Source organism: Papaver somniferum, chromosome 5 (genome assembly GCF_003573695.1).
Source record: "Papaver somniferum cultivar HN1 chromosome 5, ASM357369v1, whole genome shotgun sequence".
NCBI lineage: Eukaryota > Viridiplantae > Streptophyta > Magnoliopsida > Ranunculales > Papaveraceae > Papaver > Papaver somniferum.
The window spans coordinates 80,419,006-80,424,995 of NC_039362.1; the positions used below are offsets into that span (position 1 = coordinate 80,419,006).

The following is a 5,990-nucleotide window of genomic DNA, read 5'->3' on the forward strand; positions in this document are numbered from 1 at the left end:
TGATGGTACATTTCATTTGTGTATAACAAGCTAAGTTCGATCTAACGGTTGAAATATATTAGCTTGAATCTAATCAGGTTTTCATGTAATCGGTGTCTGTGTTATTTATTTTCCGCAGTATATTTGTTTATATAATTGAAATATCACAGGTTGTGCGTAAGTTTAATCAATTAAATAATCCAACCTTTGGTTGTTGATATAAATTTATTGACACTTGGATATTGGTTTTTGATACCATCCAAGTTATTTCTTATATTCAATCAGGCTCGCAAATTCCTATTTGTTTGATTGCGTATTGAATTGAGAAATTGAGATATAACTCTTTAATATACTTTTCTTAAGATTGAGTCTGACTGTCTAGTTGATTCTCTTGAAAGTATATTGGAGTTAGTCCATGCAGATTGCTAAGCGAAATATTGGGTGTGGTTGTTAGACCCACGCTTTTTCAGTTGGAATCTCTGTTTTTAGCATAAATACGATTATGTGGCTTAGCTGACGTTGGAGGTTTGTCTCTGGAGAATCGTTTATTTCTCTTCCTAAGAAGTTCTCTGTCTTGTGATCAGAGAAACTAAGTTATCAAGATCTTCATCTGAAACATCAGGATCGACAAGATCATCTCCAGAGTCGTCAACACTTTCACGTTTTGGTGTTTTTCAGTTCCTTGAACGCAATATCCTTTCCGGCTTTGGATTGCAGTTCATGATCAAAGATCTTCAACTTCCCAACAAGAGTGTTCCTGGAAAGTGTATCAAGGTTATTTCCTTCTATGATGGCATGTTTCTTAGCCTCGTATCTTGCTGGTAAGGATCGAAGAATTTTCATAACAATGTCATTTTGGGAGATAGTCTTCCCTAATGCAAAACAAGCATTAATAATACTAGAAACTTTTTGATTAAATTCTTCAAACGAATCCTCATCAGACATACGAAGGTTTTCCCAGTCAGAAGTTAGATTTTGAGGCCTGACATCTTTCTCTGAGGTATCTCCTTCAAAGACAGTTTCTAAGATATCCCAAGCATCTTTAGACTTAATGCACGAAGTCACATGGTGCTGAAGATCTGGGCTTTTGGCGTGGATAGTAAAGTTTAACCCGTCAGAATTATGCTTTGCAGCACTTATCTCGGTTTCACTATATTGTATCAATGGCTTCACAACAGTAGCTCCGTCTACAACAGCTGTTGGTGCGTTATATCCAATAACTACAATTTTCCATGTCTCAAAGCCACGGACTTGTAGAAAGGAACGCATAACGATTTTCAACCATAAGTAATTTGAGCCCTCAAACGCTGGCGGTACATTTATAGAGATTGCACTCATGTCCATATAATCAGACTGTTTCAAACACAGACTCATTAGGTCATTACGTGTTTGTCTGCTCTGATATCAACTGAAAACGCCGGAGGTACCAAAATACACCACCAACTTTTTCTTAGGCAATCCGTATGGACAAACTCAACACAACTCTGAGAGTAAGAACTCAATCAAGGAAAATGCCTAGAGTTATCTCCTTCTCTCTCTCTTTTTGTTAAAACGTTTACAGAATTGAATTCATGAACCTAACTAGAAAGACAGTTCTTGGACAGTACCAAAGACCAATGTCCAAGGATCAATTAAGTCTTATCCAACTAACAAGGTTGGACCTAGAAACTGTGATTGATCAACGCACAACCTGTGATATTTCAATTATAAAGATAAACAATATAATGCGGAAAAATAAATAAAACACACCAGAAATTTTGTTTACGAGGAAACCGCAATTGAAGAAAACCCTCGGGACCTAGTCCAGATTGGACACCAAACTGTATTAAGCCTCTACAGACACTAGCCTACTACCAATTAAATTCTATCTGGAATGTAGTTGAGCCCGAACTCAGTCTCCCACTGATTCAGGTACAGTCGCGCTCCTTACGTTTCTTGAATCCCAACAGGACTTTGTGCATTTGGTTCCCTTAGACGGTCTGTAGCGACACGAATATTTTCGTTGGGCTTTGATCCCTGACCCAACCCATATGAATTTTTGTTTAGCTAAGTAGTCATCCCTTGGCAGTAATTGGCGAGCATGATTAGTAGATACCTTGGAGAAATCTAAAAAAAAAAAGAATTTGCATGTGTGACACATGATCAACATGAGCTAGCTAGGGAGGTTTTCGTCTTTTGATTTTTTTTACAAAGCAACTCAATTTGCAGACAATCCCGTTCTTATTTTTCGTTGTAAAATCCACCTTCTTCCCTTTTCATCAACAACTTCTGCTGGTGATTCTAGAACATCTCTAGCAAGAGGAAAAAGACTTTGTTCTCAACCTAATTTACTCTCTGGTTCTGGCTAAGAAGGTTCAACTGCGTTCAGGTAGGGGGTTTTCTTCAATTTTTTTGAACTATGGGTTTATGATGCAAATCAATACCGTTAATGCATGTTTGTTTTTAAATCTCTCGGTTAATTTTTGCTTTCTATATGGGTATTTTGCAACTTCACATGATTTCGGGTTTAATTAAATTATATTTTAAAGTATTTTAGTCTGATTGAAAGAACATAAAGAATCCCTAAATTTTATTTTGTTTCTACTGGTTCCTCTCTCAACTTTCATTTGAATATTTTCTTAACTAAAATGTGTTGAACATGATTAATTTCTCCATGTTTAAGACTATTGATACAAATCAGCAAATGGGTATTTGAGAGATTTGTAAATCCTGACTGTCCATTGAATTTCTTCCAATATTTTTAATGCTATATTTTTTATAAGTTTACACATGAAAACATGATTTCGAATTTCTGTAAAGAAAATTTGTAAGCGATTACTGGTGATTATAAGTGATTCTCAAACAGAATTTATAAATGGTTTGCAGTCAACCAAGTTCTGATTTTAGTGTTAAATAAAATGTTAAAATGAGTTTCTCAAATGTCCGCAACACCTGTTTGTAAAATGACCCAGTGAGCCATTTAACTTCACTGTTAACCAAAAAGCAGTATAAATTAATTTGTTCCATGGTTTTTGTATTTTGACCTCTTTCAATCCCGTAAACTCAAATAATCCAACCCAATAATTTGTTTTACAACACCAGTTTAAAAGCTTTTCAAATCCATGTTCGCACCTTAACTTGGAATGTACTACCTCTTAATTAAACCCATTGCTTTCATCTTTGTTAAGTTTGGACTGTCTGCCTTGCTGTTAAATATGTTTGAATTTGGATAGTGATTCTTCTCACTCTTTCAAGGAAAGAAATGTTTACTGTACTTTGGCTAGTGAATTTTCAAATGGTTATTGTACTCTTTTAAGGGAAGAAATGTTTGGATTGAAATAGGTTCGACTTTGGCTAGTGATTTCGCTCCTGTTTTTTTTTTAGAAATGGATGCATTTAATCTTGGTATACATACTGTACTTCAACTTTGGTGTTTTCTTATGAAGCAGGCTTTTGAGTATGTTGCAATATCGTCTCCTTTCACTTTTGTGAAATTGCTGTGGTTTAGAAATGTTCTTTTGTCTGAGAATTCACCTGTGATTGCTGTCACTAAGAACTAGAAAGCTCTACTTTAGGAAAGTCGGGCCTAAGTGGCACCCCACCACCTCGGTGGCTACCCGGAAGATTGTTGCGGCAACGATGGCTGGTAACCAGAACTACCCTAACGGTGGCTATGGCCATGTGAATAGTAGAGTGAATTTGCTTTGTGGCTCTTAAACTTTTATGGTTTACATTTGCATAAGAATTACATTTATATATTTCTGTTTAGATGGTGCTTTTGTTTATTATCTACGTTTAGCTCTCACATTATATTTTCGTTGTTACACCCTTTACTGGGCATTCGCTCACTCCCTTTGTTTTGTTTCCCCCCCTCAGAGTACGAAGAGAAGTTGCAGCAGTAAGCCGGGCAGAGCTTACGGAAAATTGTTAGCGCTTGAAAGTTAATATTTTGTAAGCTTATGATATTGTATATCACAGGGGTATTTGGGTAGTTAGTTTTCTTACCTTATCCCATGTCATTTTTGTACATTTTGCTGCTATGATTGGGATCTTGTAAATGATCTTGTTATGCTTTGTAACTGGAAACTTGGTGGTGTCCTGTACAGAAGGTCTGATTTTGGCGTGTATATATACTGCATACAGAACCTTTATTTCTCGTTAGTGTGTCGGCATGTCTTCATTTATGTACTGGTATCTGCTTAGAACTACTTTTACTTAAACTTAATTTACTTGAAAGTTTCAGTCTTACGTAAGTATTATATACAGTGAGTGCTTGCCTTAAGCTTTGATTCTTTGGGATTTATTTAAATTAACCTCCTTAGACTTATAATACAAATAAATACACTTTTCAAAGTGTCTTTTAATTTAAGTTAGGAATCATAATTTTGATTGACTAATTGTTAACAGTTGTTATACTCCCTTGTTACTTTTTAATATAAATTTCATATTGTATTTGATTCCTCTTTGACGTTAACCTAATTTCTAAATTTGCAGTTTAGTCTACTCTATTCTATGTACAATGCATCTTTTACCTTAACATGAATTTACTACGTCATCAAGGGTGTTAGCCTAAGTTTTTAATTTCCAGTAGCTAGAAGTCATCTTGTTTGGAACTTCATAGTCGATAGTGATGGCATAACTGAAAAAGCAGGGGTCTAACAACACCACCCAATATTTCGCTTAGCAATCTGTATGGACAAACTCGAATATACTTTTAAAAGAATCAACAAGACTCAATCAATCAAAAGTGTATCAACGATTTTATATCTCTCTCTTGATTTGATTTCCTCAAACAGAAACTGCGAGTACTAATCAAATATAAGGAATAACTTGGATGGTAGACCAATATCCAAGTGTCAATCAATATCAATCAACAACCGTTAGGTTGGATTGTACAATTGATTGATCTAACGCATAACCTGTATTATTTCAATTATAAAGATAAAACAATATAATGCGGAAATTGAAATAACACAGACACCAGAAATTTTGTTAACGAGGAAACCGCAAATGCAGAAAAACACCGGGACCTAGTCCAGATTGAACACGCACTGTATTAAGCCGCTACAGACACTAGCCCACTCCAAGCTAACTTCGGACTGGACTGTAGTTGAACCCCAATCAGTCTCCCACTGATCCAAGGTACAGTTGTACTCCCTACGCCTCTGATCCCAGCAGGATACTGCGCGTTTGATTCCCTTAGCTGATCTCACCCACAACTAAGAGTTGTTACGACCCAAAATCGCAGGCTTTGGCAATAAACAAATCTGTCTCACACAGACAAGTCTATCAAAGGATCAATCTGTCTCCTACAGAAAAACCCTAAAGTTTTTGTTCCGTCTTTTTATAATAATCAAGGTGAACATGGACCAATTGATAATCCGGTCTTATATTCCCGAAGAACAGCCTGGATTAATCAATCACCTCACAACAATCTTAATCGTATGGTAGCAAGATGTTGTGGAATCACAAACAATGAGACGAAGATGTTTGTGATTACTTTTTATATCTTGCCTATCAGAGATATCAAATCTCAAACCAATCAATCTGTTTGTACTCGTACGATAGAAGATGCAAGATCAGATCACACAACTACGATAAAAGTAGTATCGTTCTGGCTTCACAATCCCAATGAAGTCTTTAAGTCGTTAACCTGGTTTTAGAAGAAGAAAACCAAAGGTTAAAGGAGAACCGACTCTAGTACGCAAACTAGTATCACACGTAAGGTGTAGGGATTCGTTTTGCACAATACTAGATGTCTCCTTTATATAGTCTTTCAAATCAGGGTTTTGCCTTGGTAACAAAGCAATCAATATTCACCGTTAGATGAAAACCTGATTTAGATTCAAGCTAATATTTCTCAAATGTTAGATCGAAAACTTAGCTTGTTATACATAAATGAACTGCACGCTTCTAGGTTTGTTAACCGTACCCAAACGTTTACATTGTTGGTTCAACAATAGTTAACCAAAAGGTTAGCCATATGAGCATTTCATATCAACCATGTTCTTCTTCACCATAACTAGTTCAAA

General features: G+C 35.9%; 1 long non-coding RNA gene across 2 annotated transcripts; it reads left to right on the forward strand.

The window, feature by feature from the left end:
- Positions 1–2,103: 2,103 nt before the first annotated feature.
- LOC113277572 lies at positions 2,104–4,211 on the forward strand. Of its 2 annotated transcripts, none has more exons than XR_003324994.1 (2): positions 2,104–2,347; positions 3,408–4,211. It is a non-coding gene; the product is annotated as an uncharacterized LOC113277572 (long non-coding RNA). The 2 variants fall into 2 exon arrangements; XR_003324993.1 differs by having other exon boundaries at positions 2,107–2,347; positions 3,835–4,211.
- Positions 4,212–5,990: the final 1,779 nt, after the last annotated feature.